This window comes from Nicotiana tabacum, chromosome 7 (genome assembly GCF_000715075.1).
Source record: "Nicotiana tabacum cultivar K326 chromosome 7, ASM71507v2, whole genome shotgun sequence".
NCBI lineage: Eukaryota > Viridiplantae > Streptophyta > Magnoliopsida > Solanales > Solanaceae > Nicotiana > Nicotiana tabacum.
Window position 1 is genome coordinate 537,501 of NC_134086.1, and position 19,348 is coordinate 556,848.

Genomic DNA, 19,348 nt, shown 5'->3' on the forward strand with positions numbered 1-19,348 from the left:
GCTACATGTCCTTTGGACCCTTCGCCCGCCCGCCACCAGTGGAAGCAAGCTAGCTCCCTATGTTGGAAAGTTGGGGATAATACGTATCATTAAATTCTCGTCTCAATTTTTTTTCAATTTCTAAACAACTATCGTTTGTGAATGTAGGTTTTGTCGGGGATATACTGTGGCTAGTAAGTCATTTAGTTTGAATTTTATTCAACGAGACTGAAAACACAGCAATGATTTGTTTTATGGACAGTTATATTATTTCCAGTCCAAATGAGGTAGTGCCTAATGTCACCGGGAGCGAGTTGGTAGGGGGTTGAGATCTTGAGAATGGATCAAGGAAATCATGATGCTCTGCCAGCCATTCCTCATGCTGAACATGCTATGGGGGATCTGGATCTAGCCTTGCGATTAGGGCCGCCGAGCCCAACAAAAGAGGCTCTCGAAAGAGAGCTTTCGACCTTTCTTTCTTCCTTTGGAAATAAGGAAGTTAGAAGGGATGTCTTGGAAGGGACAATAAGGAAACTCGACTTGAACATCGCGTCCCCAGAAAAGCTTTTTTTTGAGGATCCGACAACTTATACAAGAACTTTCCAACAGAGCAGTTGCTGCTTCCACAGCTAAGAAGGCTTTATTGAAAGCTTTAAAAGAGTAGGAGAAAGGGGAAGCATGAGCGTTGGATAATGGAAAGAAGGTAGAATTGCTCAGGACTTAGTGATCGATCCTTTTTCTTTTATATAGGTAGGGTTGGGCAGCGACTCTACTCGTTGAAGTGAAGAATCAAAAGTCATCGTTCCGTTAGACAAGGCCCACATGCTGTGCATCTCTGGTGTTCTGCTCGTGGGGAGAGGAATGCGGGAAAGTGGGGTCCTCTTACCTGTGCTCACTTCCGTTTTAGAAGTCAGATTGGATTTCCAATTGGTGCTCAACAGAAGGGTGGAAAACCTCTGAAAGGCGAGGCAGATTTAACGCTACGCCCTTCCCTTAGTGCCTCCCTCTAGGCGGGGCTCACAACCAAAGGATGTACGGGGTGAAGTTGCCACCATGAACTAAGGATTGGAAGGGTTGAGGATAGAGTTTCTTTTTCATTTCCAGGGTAGTTGGCAAGAGCTATAGCAGCTTACGATGCAGTTAATTCGGAAACATACGCCAGGGCGGTTGGGTGGGGAGTCAGATCAGGCTAACGGTCATGCTCCGCTTTATACTAGGAGAGTGTGGTTGGGTCTGACTCCGTTATAGGGCTAGTACGCCGAGCAGGTTTGAATTCTGCTGTGCCGGTGCACAAAGCAAGCACACAACGATTGCGTAAATCTTTGGTTCGTCTATCATTGCCCATGTTGGGCTGACTCCTTTTTTTAGGCAAGAAGACCACTAGTTGAATTATTAAACTATTAAGACTAACTGAAAAAGGGTACTACTCTTCTTCCTCCACTACTGATATTGACTGACCTATTGATAGGATAGCAGGGAAAGTTGAGAGTATATCCTGAGAAAGAAAAAAACCTTTTTCAGGATGAGACTACGAACCCTAATGAAGCAAATGAGAAAGCGGTTGCAGGCCAGTGTAGGCTTGCTCCGTACAGGTTACATCTGGGCCTTATATTGATATTCTTTTCAATTCATTTTTCAATTTCTTCGGTCCGGGGTACCACGCAATCCGTTTAGATCTATTTCAGTTGCCAATGAAATGGAATACAGGGGTCTCTCCGTTTAAGTGGTTAATCCGACGAGTCACTTCTCAATGCGATGCATCCGTGAAATGGGACAGAGATCTGCCCGAACTTAGTCCAGTCCTATAAAAGATGGGGGCGAACCAAGCAACACTTATAGATAGATGGGATAGGAAGGAAGAACCACTGATAGCATTTGCAGCTGCTTCTTTTTGATCGATATACAAGCAGTTGGGTGCGAAGCTTTCTTCGTGAAAAAGCTCGCCCTTGTCAATATAGGATTGCCTTTCATTCTGCTTTTACTTATTTTTTTTAAATCTCTCATTTTCTAAATTTTTTCATTGTTTTTAGTACGATCTGGCTTCACACCTCGCGGTGCTTACACCTCTCGCCTATCGGAACACCAACCCAATCTTGAAAGCTGAAGTGGGTTTGGGGAATGGAAGAACAAGAACATCTTCTTTACCACCAAAAATGGTAACATAAGACCCTTCTTCACTCATGCTTGTCATCTTCTCGTGAATACCTGTCATTCAAGTCTTTGTTCTTTTATTCTTAAATATGGGTGCTAACCAGATTCCCTATGTTATATGCGAGGTCAATAAAATTCTCCAGAGAGTGAGTTTCTGATCATAATGACCACCTAAAGTTGGATTTCCAGTTGTAGTTTTTAGTTTGGGGTAACAATAGTAGCATAGTTTCTTAGTCGTCCTTCCTCTTACGTATTACAATTTAGGTGCTTTTCATGCTGCCTTTAGCGGAAAACGGACTTAATGGACAAATAAGGGATAGGCAAGAATCTGTTGTTGAACTCTAGAGAACAGGCGGAAAGAGGTTCATCAGAGCGATAGGGAAAGCTTATAGAGGGGTGGTCTTACTACGACAAGTGAAGCCTGGGTTCCCTTTGTTCGGTGTCCGGGGAAGAGAAAGGAATCTATTCCGGAATCGCTTACCAGCCCCTTTACCGATACCAAGGGGAAGCAGGAATTAGACCGATAGGGCACTGCTCTCCGCCTGTCGTAACAACAACAAAAGTCCATACCGGAATTTTATTACCTTATTCCTTAAACCCTAAAACGGAGACATTGGTACAAGAGGAGGCTCGAGAGACCTCGAGTGTAATATACGATACCATCGGAGAGACTTTAGCCATATCTTAACCCATGGTTGAGAATGAGGCGATCAAGAAAGTCGTGGGCCTCGTAGTACCCGCATACGACAGCTCTGTGGAGCTTTTCGGGTCAAAAACCTGTTCGACGTCAGAACTGTGAGCACGTGATTTTTGTTTCACGCGACAATCGCTCCAAAAGAAATAAAAAATAATAACAATTGGTCCTGTTGTACAGTTTTTGTATTTTTAATGGCACTTTGTTAATTATTTATGATTTTTGCCCATTTTATTTTTATTAAAACAAAATACAAAAAAAAAAGTAGTGTCATGCGTGATTTGAACCGTAATCCGGTTGTTAAATAGAAAATCATAAAATACGCATTTTTGTCCTGATTTGTTGCCTTGTTTAATTTTACCTACTTTTAACGTTTTTGCTTATATATGCGTGTAATAAATACATTAAGTGCTAATTAATGGTGTTTAGTTTTTATTTAATTAGTTTGTGTGTTTAAGAAAATTAGAAATAAAAAGGGGAAGGGGTGAAATTTGTTTTAATTTGGGCCGATTCCCATTTCAAAAGCTGAGACCCAAACAAACAACCCAACCCAAAACCAGAATTACCCGGTCCAGTCCATGTTCAGCCCCTAACTATCCAAACGACACCGTTTTAATCTGGTCTGATCTGGTCCGTTGATCTCAGATTGATCAACGACCAAGATCACATTTCCCATACCCACGAACAAACCTGACCCGTTCCACCCGGACCAACCCAAACCCCGTTTAGATGAAACGACACCGTCTATTCTAAACCTTCAGATCCAAGCCGTTGATCTTGATTGATCCAACGGCTGAGATCAACCCACCCATCCCATATATAACCTTCCAACCATACCCTGCCCCCCCCTATCCAGTACCCCAGCTTCCGTCTTCATCTCCTTCCCCACGAAACCCTAGCCGCCCCTTTATCCCTCGCCGCTAATCCCGGCGGCATGAACGCCGATGACCTTCACCTTAACACCCTAAAACCACCTTGACACCCTGAACATGGATCTGTAGTTTGTTTAGTTCGAATCATCCTCTAGGTCCTCGAATCTTCATTTGAAGATTCGAGCAAAACTCGATCTACACCGATCTGCCCTAGATTCATACCAGACAATCACCGGACCCCCTCGTGACCAAACCATGCTTGGTTTGGTCCGAATCTAACCTTGGAAGCCCAAATCCCAAATCTACCATCCACGAACCCTAGAAGCCCCAAGCCTAGTCCATGCCTGTTTAAGCCAAGAGATTAGGGTCTAATGGACCTTAATCGAAGTGTTTCTCATCCGAGAAACACTTCGTTTAAAGTCCGTTCAACCTTAAAGAAGGTCTGTTCAAATACAAGCTGATTTTCTGTTTCTTCTTTCAAAGTTTTAATGTGAGTTTGTTTTCTCCTTGTTATTCAGTATGTGTGTGGTTTCAAGGTCTGTTCATATTTTGTGTAATTTATTTCGAATTTTATCAACTGTGTCCTGTCCACTTTGCCTGAACCTCGGTGTTTTGAGTCCTTCTTCTATTTTGTTCTGATAATGCGTATGTATTTATGTGTTGTGCAATTAGCTGATTTTCAAATTTGAACTGACTAACTGATTCCTCGAGTACAATTCTGTTTGGTCAGTACAATTCAAATCATGTGTCGATACTGTTTAAATGTCTGATTTTTGGCTACGATTGTGTATGTTATGATTAGTATAGTCGAGTCGACAAATGTCGTCAATTAATTTCAGTAGTTCAAATGTTAACAATTGAACATGTTGCCTGCTGCAACTTTGTTTAAATCAAAGTAAGAATCAAGTATGGTCACTTATAGTGCTATATTTGAATCTGAAAATAAAAGGGTGGATTGTTAGCTGCAATCTGAATTGGAGGGCATGTGCACTTGTGCACAACATGTGCATAAAGGCCCTTTTGGATTAAAATAGTTTGACAGCATATGCTGTCAGATTATATTCCTGCTGCCCATGTCTGCTTTTAGTTAATAAAATGGGAAAGGGGACTGTCAGAGAATGTCATGGGAGGGGTTTTATTTTAAGTAATTGAGTGGAAAGAAAACAGGACAGCACATGGGAGGGTGTTTGGGTGATTGATGAACAGACTGTTAAAGGGCAGACTTTAGGCTTATAAAAGAGGAGGACTTCCATCAGTTTTAGAAGAGATTAGAGAAGAGAGAACTGGGAGGGAATTAATAAGAGGGAGATAGAGATACAGACACAGAGGGAAATTGTTAACACAGAGAGAGAGGGGATTGGGATTGAACATTTGAGAGTTGAAGTTCTGGGAAAGAGATACACACATACAGAAATAGAGATACACATAAAACACTGAGATTGAATATTGAGAGTTTTAAGTTCTGAAAAACAGAAAACTGGAAAAGATTTCTTTTGATAACTCAAGTATAGTTTCAAAACTGAAGATTGACATTTGGATTTTGGAAAGAAAGAAGATAGGGAGAGGGATATACAGAAAGCAGAAACTGTTTTCTTCTTCCTGCTGTTTGTTCGATTCCCAGCTTGTTCAACCTGTACAGTCAGTTCTGTTTTTCTTTCAAGTGTCAGCTGAGTTTATGGTTTGGTTTGCATTGGTTGATTCTCTTGGAATTGGTTTGTCTGAATTCTGATTCTACTCCCCTGGCTTTGTTGCTGTCATTTTGCTGCCTCTTTCTTCGTCTATAATTGCATCTTGCATTGGAATTTGTCCTGCCGTTGTTCATCTGTTACTGCTGTTGTTTCGTTTATACTGCTGCTCAACTGACTCCCCTGCTTTCTTCATTGTAAGCATCTCCTCAGGTACACATTTCGAATCTGTCTGATGTTGCAATGAAAGTTGAATCGAAAGATCTGAAGGAGTTATAATCATCTGTTGCATTGCTTAAGAAATTTTTTATATAAATTTTGTTAAGATATGTAAGTTTCTAATCTGTTAGCCTAATAGAGATACATTAGTAAGGTCGTACTAAATTAAAGTTTATGCCAATCTAAAACTGCGACATTTGATTCGTTTAGTAGTATACAAGATGTAAATACAATTCATGAAATGTGCAGCTATTTAATACGATTGTTAACTTAAACTCGCTCTTTCAGCATGCTTTGAATATGTAAGGGCAAATGGCTGTTTAAATCTAGCTAAAGATAATACAGTTTTAGATTCTCGAGTTTCAGCTTCATTAGGCAGTTTATAGGATGAGTTTCAAATATCATTAGTCGCATCTTCTAATAAGTGGTTTTAATTAATCTTGTCTAAATAAGTTAAAGTTAAGGAGCTCTTGTAGTAGTCGTAGCATTTCATCAATCTTGTATATAATTCTTCTATCAAATTAAAAGCATGTTTCATGAGGTACAACGTTTCTTCACTCTGTAAATAATTAATCAGACGATTAACTAAAATCTGGATTTGGCCAAAGCATATAATTGAATTAGCATGCATTTTTCTTCTATTTTTAGAGACAAACACATTAGAAATGTAGTCGCTTTAGGATGTTCCTTCTAAAATAATGAGACGAGCCTCGCCAAATAAAAATGTAAATTGCGGGGCCCTCAATAATTAACCATAATAAATATTTAGAATTCAGGACAGGCCGTTTAGTGAATTTCATGGCCTTCCTCAAAATAATAACGCGTTTAGACTTTTTGGGCACGGTTTAAGTAAATTATATTCTTAAATTCGGGTGCACATTGATGTGACCCAAAACCAAATCTCAACGGAGTCAAAATGTGTCGACGACCATGGGTGCATTGATTGTGATGTGGTTCGAGATGCATTTTTACGACGTTGCAATTCTATAAAAAATAAAAGATAATAATAAAAGCGGTTTAAACTTAATAAAAGCACGTAAGTCATAACATGCATTTAAATAAGATATTTAGCCATTATAACAATTTAAGCGACCGTGCTAGAACCACGGGATTCGAGGGTGCCTAACACCTTCCCTCGGGTCAACAGGATTCCTTACTTAGAATTTCTGGTTCGCAGACTTCATTTGGAAAAGTCGAAAATTTCATCGATTTGGGATTCAAGATAAACCGGTGACTTGGGACACCAAAAGCCAAACCTTTCCCAAGTGGCGACTCTGAATTAAATAAATAATCCCATTTCGAATATTGTCACTTAAATTGAAAAAACTCCCCTCGCGCATTTAACCCTTCGGGGGCGGGCGCGCAAAAAGGAGGTGTGACAGCTCTGGCGACTCTGCTGGGGATGATTAACCCAGAACCACTGGTTCAGGGTTCAAGAATTCGAGCTTGGAATAATTGTTATATTTGGCTTTATTATCTGATCTTTATTACATGTTTTTGCATAACGTGCTAAATGTTATTTTTTTTACCGCTTTGATATTATCTGAACTGTATATAAACTGTGCCGAAACTTTCTCTTCTTACCTCCGGGGAGAAGCTCGCTGGTCGAGACTCCCTATTCTGTTAGTGTCGATACCTGAAATAAGAAAGAGGTCGGACAAGTTACAAAGTCGGACGATCTCGCGGGTCCCCGGTACGTAGCCCCCTCCTCGACTCGAGTTGTCTACTCGGGTACACAGTCTAGAACAAATGCCTAGGTTATAAAACTGGTATAACGAAACTTCATGCCGGATCCCTAGTAGGAACGTTTATTTGCATCATGTTGCATTTGACTTAGGGGGCTCAACACAGGGGTTGGGTCCGTCTAGGACAGGTAACCTGAAATGAAAAGACCATCCTGCTGCATTCCTATATGTTTTGCGCATTTATTTGCTTCAGTTCCGCATGCTGACCGGTTCCTAAAAAAGAAAATAGCAGCGTACGGAGATAATTACTTATTTTGGAAAATAAAACCAATGTCCAAATAGTGTCAAAACCTCGCCGGAATGTTTCTAAAAAAGAATAAAAACAAAATTTGTCTTCTTAGTTTGAGTTATTAAAAAAAATATATATATAAAAATTTATCTTTTTTTTTTATCACTTCCAAAATCAAAAAAAAGAGAAGGTATTTATTTAAAAGTAAAAAAAAACAGAAATTCATAAAAAAAAATGTTGTCTCTTTCGTAGTACCCCTTTTAAAAATTCAGACTAATAGTCCAAATATTTCCTAAAAAATATAATAATATTTTCTTTAGTCTTTATCTCTTTGCAAAAGAAAAAATATAATAAAAATACGTATTCTTGATTTCTAGGTTTATTTGATTTTTTCTATTTACGGTATTCCCGAACTACGCCGGTTTGATTCTCACCGGATGTGAGATACGTAGGCAACCCTCGTCGGGTTCAACCCCATTTTGCTAAAATAGCCAAAATCAATAAATAAATAAATAAATAAAAAAGAGATGTGTCAAATTTTTAAAGAGTCATAAATAAGTCAGGTGACGTTGTTTTGTCATAAATAGCCGAATGATTCCGAAAAGGGACGCCGGAAGGCTGACTTTGCATAAACAGCCACCGTTGGGTCTTGTTTAGCATTTTTGTCCAGTTGACCCCACACAGCCTTAAAATCTTCGTCTCCGAAGTGTTTAAAGGCCGTGTTCAAAACTTGATCCCCTCTGTAAAAAATTTTGAGTCAAGTCATTTTTTTGTTAAAATCACCTTAATAAATGTGCAGGATGAGCACGATGCAAAATGAACATTTTTCAATAATGACCAAATTCCCTGTCAAGTTACGGCTATGGAGGAATGATCTAGGTGTTGAAGGACAAAATGAGGTTAAGAAATATCTGAAAGGTCTTGTGGGTTTGTTGGAAATCCAGCCTCGGGGAGATATCATAAGAGCTTTGGTTACCTATTGGGACCCGGCGCACAATGTTTTCCATTTCTCTGATTTTGAACTCACCCCGACTTTGGAAGAAATGGCCGGATACATCGGGAATACTGAACATCCCTTGAGGGAAAAATACTTGGTCGCCCCAAGAGTCGTCACGGTACATCGGTTCCTAGATTCATTGAAGATACCTAGAACAGTCCACCACCCGGATCTGGCAGCCGGATTTTGTACTCCATGCTTCATATATGATAGGTACGGTCATGAGGGGGGTTTCAATAATCCAATCAACAAACTGTGCAGCAAAAGAGTTGATCAGAAGTGGGACAAGCACAGACGGGTAGCGTTCATGGTGATGTTCCTGGGCCTTCTGGTATTTCCAAGGAAAGACGGAAACATTGATTTGAAGATATCCGGGGTCGTCAGCACTTTACTCATGCAAAGTGACAATACTCTCGCGCCTATGGTGGTATCTGACATCTTTCGAGCTCTTACAGCTTGTAAAGCTGGGGGAAATTTCTTCGAAGGTTGTAACTTGCTCCTACAGATATGGATGACCGAGCACCTCTGCCATCAATCCGAGATTTTGAGCCATGGTTCCCCGGAAAAGACCTACATAGAAGAATCTTACACGAGAACCAAAGAGATCAGTTTGCCCAAAGGAGTCCTGGCATGGACCTCGTTCTTTCAAGCTCTTACTGCCAGCCAAATACAATGGACGTTGGGATGGTTGCCTGTTGATGAGATCCTATATATGTCTGCAGCTAAAACTCATTTCTTACTGATGGGGCTTAAGAGCATTCAACCTTACGCACCCTGCCGAGTTTTGAGACAGTTCGGAAGATGCCAGACAGTACCTCATGAGGAAGATCTTAGCACTCAAGCAATTGAGATAAGTCCTAACGGACAAATCCCAGAAGCAAAGATTCGCCAAATCTGGAGTGACTGTCAATATTTGAAATCAGATACTTGCGTGCGGGATCGAGCCAAAGGAGAGACAGCGCCAGGTTACCTTGTATGGTATAGAAGGGAATTTGAGCATGAAAGGCCGGCTAAGAGACCCCACATCCGGAATTTCACCGAATCATTGCAAAGGCAGTTGGATTGGTTAGCAAAGGAAAGAGGCTATTGCGCCGAAATCAGCAGGTTAAAGCAACAAGTAGAAGGCTTGAAATATGAGCACAACGTGCAAGCTGCTACCAATCTGGGAGAGCGGAACAGGTTAATTCAGGAAAACGAAATGCTCAGAGCCCAGATCAAACAGATAAGGGTGGATGCAGATAAACAGCCAAGGCGTCAATCAGACGAGCAGCTGATAAAAAGGTTAAAAAATGAAATCAGGGAATGGCAAGATGGTTTGGAGAAATCTGAAAACGTCATAGCGGAGCTCAGGGCACAGTGGGATACAAGAACAGATAAGCATCGCCGATATTTGAATCAATTGGAAGGCGACCACGAGAAAACTGTTGCTAAAATAAAGAGAGAGATGGCTGCACTTGTGATCAAAGCAGCTAATCAGGCCAAGGATTTCCAAATTGAGAGCAGATACTGGTACGACTCAATAGCCCAGATGAAGTTGGAAGTACGACGACTGAAGCATCAGCATATACAGGATACTCAAGTATTCAAGATATGTAGCGATCAGATAAAACGCCTACTCGTAGAGAAGAAGCAAACCAGAGATAGGATCAAGGCCATTGCCCATGCCATCACCAGACGATGTCTACGATATGAGAACATGTCCAGCGTTATCGTCCTCTCGGCAGTGATGGGTTATGTCAAGCAGACTATGCATGAGCTGGAGCAACTTGAGAGGGATATCACGCCTAGGACCGCGGCGAGGCCGAACGATGCCCCGCGGACACCAATTTTCAAAACCATAATGCACTCATAAGTCAAGCCTGTATCTTAGCATCTTCTGCCTGTTTTTCCATCAGGGTGATTTTTAGTCTATTTTGAGTCTAGGTTTATTTTCAAAGTTTGCTCTTTCTTTTGCAAAATGTAGTTTGTAATAGAACATTTCAACAATAAAGAGGTTGCTTCTTTTACGCTCATTTGTGTTTTTCGAACTACGTAATGATTTGATTCACGTAGGCATCGTGATACGTAGGCAATCCTCATCGGATCCGGTCGCATTTCTTTTACTGCAAAATAATAAAAATAATAATAAAAAAAAAAGAAACAAAAAAGAAAAAAGGGGAAAACAAATAAGAGGAAAAATGCCGGAATGACGCATGCTCTCATAGCAAACATATAGTAGTCCACTTAACTGTATAGGTGCATCATGCCCAACGTGAGATTGACTATCTGTTATTTGCTGCAAATTAACCGTGCATTTGTCGTTGAGTATCTTTCCAGGGTTTTTGAAAAGACGGTTGGTTTGGTGAAAGTCTGGCCTCGCACTCATAGTTCACGAGGTCAAGGAGAAGTGTTTAACTACCTGTTGTTAGGACCAGAAGCAGTACTCACACTTACTTCACCCGGTCAAAAGGAAGTGTGGAAATGTCTTCAGAAATTCCATTGCAAACAATCCCTGTTTCCGAGGAGAGCTCGATCTCAGCCGTCCTCACACCTGAATCCGCAACTACCGAGGAAAATAGAATCCTACGGCTCTGCATGTTGGAAATGCTAGACGACTGGAATAATGGGAAAGAGCCGCCAAGTGTCGTCCCCGGATTCCCTGAATTATTCTCCAGGTCAAGTGGGACTTCTAATGTCCCCATAAATTATCCTGCTACCCCATTCGGGTACCCAGCCACCTCAGCCTTCTCCGCTGGATCGCCTTCTGAGCCTCATCCCCGAATGTCGGCCACTGATGCAAGCATGAACATCTTTACTGCATCGCCTTGCCCGATCACGGCACAGCCAGCCACGTACAAGCCAAGCTTTGACTCATCCTCTTTTACATTCCAAGCACCATCGTTCTCAATGGAACCAACTAGGTTCGCTACCAGTACTAATCCTCTACTGCCTCAGTGCAAGCTTGCACCTGGGCAGGATCAGAACCCCAGAATTGCAGAACAAAATGAGATTGCCAAGAGAATGAGAAGCCTTGAACAAAGTTTGAAGAATGTGCAAGGGTTGAGCGGACAAAAGAGCGTCTCTTACGCCGACCTATGCATGTTCCCTCACGTGCACCTGCCAACAGGTTTCAAGACCCCAAAGTTCGAGAAATACGATGGGCACGGTGACCCCATTGCACATCTTAAGAAATACTGCAACCAATTACGGGGAGCCGACGGAAAAGAAGAACTGCTGATGGCGTATTTTGGGGAAAGTCTAGTGGGGATAGCTTCAGAATGGTATATGGATCAGGAAATGTCCCGATGACATATATGGGATGATCTCGCTAGGGATTTTGTAAAACAATTCCAGTATAACATCGACATTGCGCCAGACCGAAACTCTCTGTCGAATTTGAAGAAGAAACCTTCAGAAAGCTTCAGAGAATATGCTATTAAGTGGCGTGAACAGGCGTCAAGAGTGAAGCCTCCCATGGATGAAGTGGAGATGGTCACTACCTTTCTCCAGGCTCAAGAGTCTGATTATTTCCAAAACATGATGTCAGCCATGGGTAAGCCATTCGCGGAAGCGATCAAGATTGGAGAGATGGTGGACAATGGCCTGAAAACAGGTAGGATTCTGAGTCAAGCAGCCATAAGGGAAACCTCCCAGGCCGTCCAAAGCGGGTCCGGAGGAATGACCAGAGGGAAGAAGAAAGAAGAAACAACTATGGCAGCCTCGGAAGCAAGGGAGTATCGTCATCCCAGGCCCCGTTTCCCGGAAAGAACCCCACAACACTATTTCCCCCACTCCAATTTGGCATATGCTCATCAACCTTATATGGTCATGAATGCCCAACCTTATGCCCATCCACCACAACAAGCCAACCGAGGCCCAGCTCCACCTCCCAGAAATCAGCCTCCTTACCGCAACCACTATAACCCACAACCCCCGCAGAATAACTTTCGCCCTCAGGAGCCACCTCGACGGCGGACTTTCACGCCCATCGGTGAGCAATACTCTACTTTGTTCCCTAAGCTAGTCCAATTAGGTTTCTTGCAACCAATCCCTCAAACAAGGCAAAACCCGACGTCACCTTCTTACAAAGCTGGAGTCAGATGCGCCTATCATTCAGGGGCCGAGGGACATGATACAAATGATTGCTGGTCGTTGAAAAGAGTGGTCGAGAATTTGATAGAGCAAGGGAAAATAGTGCTAAGGGACGAAGAGATCCCAAATGTGACTAACAATCCATTGCCTGCTCACAATAATGGACCGCTGATCGGAATAATTTGCGAAGACAAAGAATTCGACCCTGCTCTGAAAGCCATAATTGCCATTGTCGACACGGAGAAGAGGCCCGAAACAGACCAGAAACTAGGAAAGGGGGAGGACGCCAAGGCTATAAAGAAAGAACTTGAAAAGAAGGTGGAGAAGAAAGTGGTACCGGTAGGGGATGGAGTTCTTTACATACCACGAGGTCGAGCTGAGAAGACGCAGAACTTCACAATCAAAAAGACATAACCTATGTACGTGCCGAAAGGGGCCTATGTGGTCCGAGGGACGATTCAACCACCTCGGCTGAATGAGCCAGTGGTTATCGGACGCGTGCCACAAAAGCCAATGACCAACCCGTCCACAGTGCCATGGAATTATCAAAAGACTTTGGTAATGTACAAAGGTAAAGAGGTCATGGGAGAACTTCCAGAAAATACTTTCATTGGAAGGTATTCAAATACCCAAGAACTGAACAACGCCACACAAAGGCGCTTCCCGCCAAAGAAGCCCGTGAGTGTTGAAGAAGCGGAAGTGTTCTTCCAACAAATGAAAATGCCGGATTACGAAGTGATAGATCAACTGCGCAAGTACCCCGAGAAAGTGTCCGTGCTGTCATTATTAATGAGGTCGACCGAGCATCAAAAGATCTTATTGATATCCCTGAATGAAGCATATGTGCCAGTTGAAACCTCGGTGGAACAATTAGAGCGGATGACGGAAAGATTCTTCGCCGTCAATCAAATCTCTTTCAGCAAGAACGATCTACCCCCGGAAGGAGCGGCACACAACAAGGCTTTGCATCTAACAGTTAAATGCGAAGACTATTATGTCAAGAGGGTAATGTTGCATGGGGGCTCAGGTGTTGACATTTGCCCGCTCTCCACGCTGCAAAGAATGGAAATTGGGACCGGAAGAATCCGACCCAACAATGTCTGCGTAAGAGCTTTCGACGGCATCAAGAGAGATACCATGGGAGAAATAGACCTGTTGTTGGTCATAGGACCAGTCGAATTTCAAGTAACCTTCCAGGTGCTCGACATGGATACATCCTACAATTTTCTCCTTGGCAGACCTTGGATCCATGCGGCAGGAGCCGTGCCTTCCACTCTTCACCAGATGGTGAAGTTCGAGTACGAAGACAGAGAGATCGTGGTCCATGGGGAAGATGAGCATGCTATTTATCGGGACCCATTCACCCCATATCTGGAACCGAGAGAAGGGAGAAAACATACGGTCTATCAAGCTTTTGAGATTGTACTGGCAGAGCAGCACAAAGAGGGAATACCCTGACCCCAGCCTTTCTTGTCTAACGCCTCGGTTATGGTGGCCAAAGAGATGATCCGGCACGGATTTAGGCCAGGGAAGGGGCTTGGACGAACCCTTCAGGGAATAACAGAACCCATTACCTTGCCAGTCACCAAGAAACCTTTTGGACTAGGTTTCAAACCTACTCCAGCAGACGAAGAGTGGGCAAAGAAAAGGAAAAATGAGGGTTGGAAGTTACCTCGACCACTGCCGGATTTATATGCAACTTTCATCAGGCCAACGTACGCTGAAGAAGAAGATGATGAGGTCTTCATAGCTGAGGAAATCGAGGAGATATGTGGGGCGATGAGAGAGATGCTCTACGAGGTCCACATGGTTCAACCAGGTGAAGGCACAAGCATTGCTGAGATGATGTACATGGGGCCGAACGCCAAACTTCAAAACTGGGAGGCTACGCCATTCCCGACTAGACGGAAGTCCGGGTAGACCTGTCCTGCCACCTTTCCTGTGTCACAAGTTATCTCCAGGACATAACTTGAATGTTTTCTTCTTTTCAATTGTCGTTTTGAATTCCTAAGTTGTAAACATTGTTGTCTTCCAACTTTCCAAAGAAAAATAAAAAAAATCATCATTGCTTTCCCATTCTTTCTTTTGTTCTGATTTTTGTTATTTTTCCTTTTATCTTTCTTTTCAGTTATAATAATGCGGCTTTAAATATGACATGCTTGCGGACTTCACGCCCAGGTCACAATGAGCTATTTAACTGCGAATTAATGAACCCAGAATCAGAATATGATGCGGAAGAAGCTTTTAGGGAGATAAACCAAGAGTTGGAATATTTTGAGAATAAACCTAAGCCAAATCTGAATGACACCAAACCGGTTAATTTAGGAACACCGGAAGAAGTCCGGGAGACCAAGATAAGCATTCACACGGACAAGAAAACGCGAGAGGCGATAATTCAACTTTTTTTTGAATTTAAAGACGTGTTTGCTTGGTCATATGATGACATGCCGGGACTAGGTGTTGATCTAGTGGTTCATAAATTGCCGATTCATCCTGATTGTCCTCCAGTTCAACAAAAGCAACGAAAGTTCAAAACTGAGGTCAGCGACAAGATTAAAGAGGAGATCACCAAACAACTGAAAACGGGAGTGATTCGGGTAGTCCAATATACAACATGGTTGGCGAATGTGGTCCCAGTACCAAAAAAGGACGGGAAAACTCGGGTATGTGTAGATTACCGAGATCTGAACAGAGCAAGTCCTAAAGATAATTTCCCGCTGCCCAACATCCACATCCTCGTTGATAATTGCGCCAAACACGAGATACAGTCTTTCGTAGATTGTTACGCTGGGTATCATCAGGTATTGATGGATGAAGGGGACGCCGAGAAAACTGCCTTCACCACGCCTTGGGGCACCTACTGTTACCGGGTCATGCCATTTGGTTTGAAGAATGCTGGGGCTACTTACATGAGGGCCATGACTGCCATTTTCCATGACATGATGCATCAGGAAATAGAGGTGTACGTGGACGACGTGATAGTCAAGTCCAGGACACAGGATAATCACATCCAAGACTTGAGGAAATTCTTCGAGAGATTAAGGAAGTATGACTTGAAGCTAAACCCAGCCAAATGCGCTTTCGGAGTTCCGTCGGGCAAACTTTTGGGCTTCATCGTAAGCAGGAGAGGTATCGAGTTAGATCCAACTAAGATAAAATCCATCAGAGATCTGCCTCCCCCGAGAACAAAGAAAGACGTGATGAGTCTGTTGGGCAGGTTGAACTACATCAGTCAGTTCATTGCCCAGCTGACAAGCACGTGTGAGCCCATATTCAAGCTGTTAAGGAAAGATGCGGCGATTAAATGGACAACTGAGTGTCAAGAAGCCTTTGATAAAGTCAAAGAATACCTTTCGAATCCCCCGGTCTTGGTCCCTCCAGAATCAGGAAGGCCACTTTTCCTGTATCTAACAGTCTTGGAGAACTCTTTCGGTTGCGTCCTCGGGCAACACAACGTAACCGGAAAGAAGGAGCAAGCAATCTACTACTTGAGCAAGAAATTCACCGGCTACGAGGCCAAATACACTCTGCTGGAAAGGACATGCTGCGCTCTCACATGGGTTGCTCAAAAGTTGAGACATTATCTCCAAGCCCACACTACGTTCCTCATAAGCAGGTTGGATCCTTTGAAGTATATATTTCAGAAACCAATGCCTACTGGGAGACTGGCTAAATGGCAAATCTTGCTTACGGAATTCGACATAGTCTATGTCACTCGCACGGCAATGAAAGCCCAGGCGTTAGCAGATCATTTGGCCGAAAATCCGGTCGATGAGGAATACCAGCCATTGGATACCTACTTTCCAGATGAAGAAGTAAATAGCGTAGAAGTGGTCTCGGAGGAAGCTCATGTTTGGAAGATGTTCTTTGATGGAGCCGTGAACGCCAAGGGTGTAGGGATTGGGGCAATTTTGATCTCGCCTTCTAGTCAGCATTATCCCGCCACAGCTAGATTGCGTTTCTTTTGCACAAATAATACAGCTGAGTATGAAGCCTGCATCATGGGCATGCATATGGCGATCGATCAGGATGTCGAAGACTTACTGATTATGGGAGATTCTGACCTGATTATCCGGCAAGCTCAAGGCGAATGGGAAACTCGGGATGTCAAACTTATCCCTTACCGACAGCATGTGGAGGACCTCAGCAAGCGCTTTACATCAATAGAGTTCAGGTATATCCCGAGGTGTCACAATGAACTGGCAGATGCACTTGCTACTTTGGCTTCAATGCTACCCTACCCGGGCAACGCCCACGTCGATCCTTTGGAAATCCAAATCAAGGAAAGACACGGTTACTGCAGTGTAATAGAGGCGGGATCAAATACGCAGCCTTGGTACCATGACATCAAGAGGTTCCTGAAGACACAAGAATACCCCGAGCACGCTACTGGAGATCAAAAAAGGACCATTAGGCGACATGCAAGTGGTTTCTTTCTGAGCGGTGAATTTTTATATAAGAGGACCCTGGGCCTCAATCTCCTAAGATGTGACGATATCGAGGAAGCAAGAAAGATCATGAACGAAGTACACGCAGGTGTGTGTGGACCTCACATGAACGGGTATGTCTTAGCAAAGAAAATCCTTCGAGCAGGTTATTACTGGATGACCATGGAAAAGGATTGCTTTAGCTTCGTTCGGAAGTGTCATCAATGTCAGGTGCATGGTGATTTGATTCATGCACCTCCCACGGAGATGCACCCCATGTCTGCACCTTGGCCATTTGTCTCCTGGGGCATGGACGTCATTGGACCAATCGAACCGAAGGCTTCGAATGGACACAGGTTTATACTAGTTGCCATCGATTACTTCACAAAATGGGTAGAAGCTGTCACTCTCAAGTCGGTCACTAAAAAAGCTGTAGTGGATTTTGTACACTCAAATCTTATCTGTCGTTTCGGTATTCCTGCGACTATCATTACAGATAATGCAGCAAACTTGAACAGTCGCTTGATGGGAGATGTATGCGAGCAGTTCAAAATAATGCATAGGAATTCTACTCCTTATCGGCCGAAAGCCAATGGTGCTGTGGAAGCGGCAAACAAAAACATCAAGAAGATTTTGAGGAAAACGATCCAAAGTTCCCGACAGTGGCATGAGCAGTTACCTTTTGCATTGTTGGGGTATCGCACTACGGTACGCACATCAGTAGGAGCGACTCCTTATCTTTTGGTTTATGGTACCGAGGCTGTAATACCGACAGAGGTAGAAATTCCTTCGCTTCGAACCATTGTCGAAGCAGAAATCGAAGACAGCGAGTAGGTCAAGACTCGGTTAGAGCAGTTGACTTTGATTGATGAAAAGCGAATGGCCGCAGTTTGTCACGGACAGTTGCCGAGAGGAGCATTGTATTTAGGTGATATCGAAGGAAATGACCCCGACACAGTAGTAAATGCGGATGCAGTCAAGAGATACTACGTCTGAATTATACTCCAGTAGTCTTGACGGATTTGAAATGACGAAGGTTTTATTCCCCACTACTCCCCAAACACTACCCAATTCTTTCTACAAACCTTTGAGCCGCTTACAAAAAAAAAACAAAACAAAAACATTGATTGAGGCCTGAACTACGTTTGACTTGATTCCGAAAGTATACGTAGGCAGCCTCTCCCTGAGGTTCAGTCACACCAATAATAAAATCCCAATCACCCTGAAATTGAAACCGGGGCACGTCGAGCAGTTGAGAAGTTAGTATTATCTACCTCTCTTTACCAAGAACGAGCCTTCAGATCAATTACCAAAGATAGTGGGAAACCCATAAGCGTCACAAATGGAGACCGGCACACTCTGAATTGAGAGAGATAAAATGAGAGAGTCTCGTCGGTGAAAACCTTCGGGCACCACGAGGCGACGAGAGTAGAGAAACCAAAATGAGAGAGCTTGTTTAGTAAAAACTCACAAAGAGTGCTATCAAGCGATGACAGGAAGAGAAATGAGAGAGGTCAGCCGGCGAAAACCCGCAAAGGGCGCTGTTGGCCGAAAAGAATGACTCCACCCCAAAGAGGTCTCGGCAAAGTTCCACCGGTTTGGAATCACAGATCCGTTCTGGTTCAGGGAAACGCAAGTTCATGGAAGGTCATACGTCCAGTCCAAAGAGCATGTCATGTCATTTAAAGCCAGCGTTATCTTCCTCAGATAAGTCTTTCTCGTCCCAAAAGGGACACTCCCTTCCTGAAATTTGTTTTCTCCTTTCTTTGATTCTTTTCGAATCCCTTTTATGTTTTAACCCCAAGTTCAGGGTACACCGGAGAGGGCATGTGGCTTGTTTTCACGGAGTTCCGTTTCATGATGGAAAACACCCCATTTCGTTGGTACGTCTGTCCAAACCTGATGAATCATGACGTTTGATGGCGTTTGAAGTAAATAGGAAAAAGAGAAATTTCCCCCAGCAAGTCCGCCTTCGGACGAATCCCCACAGAGTCTCTCCTTGTACAATCCTCCCACAGAGTCTCCCCAATATAAAAATAAAAAAAGAAAAAAAAAATCCCGTTGGAATTTCCCCAGCACATCCCCAGCGAGTCCCTTTGTAAAAATTCCCCAACAAACTTACCCCAACAAATCCTAGAAAGCCCGCTTTGAAACAAACACCCAGCATGCCCCATTGTACAAAATCCGCACAAAGAATCCACTTTGTAAATATTCCCCCTCATAGCTTCCTTTTGTACAAATCCCCACCGAATACCTCCAATAAAACCCCCGTTGAGAAC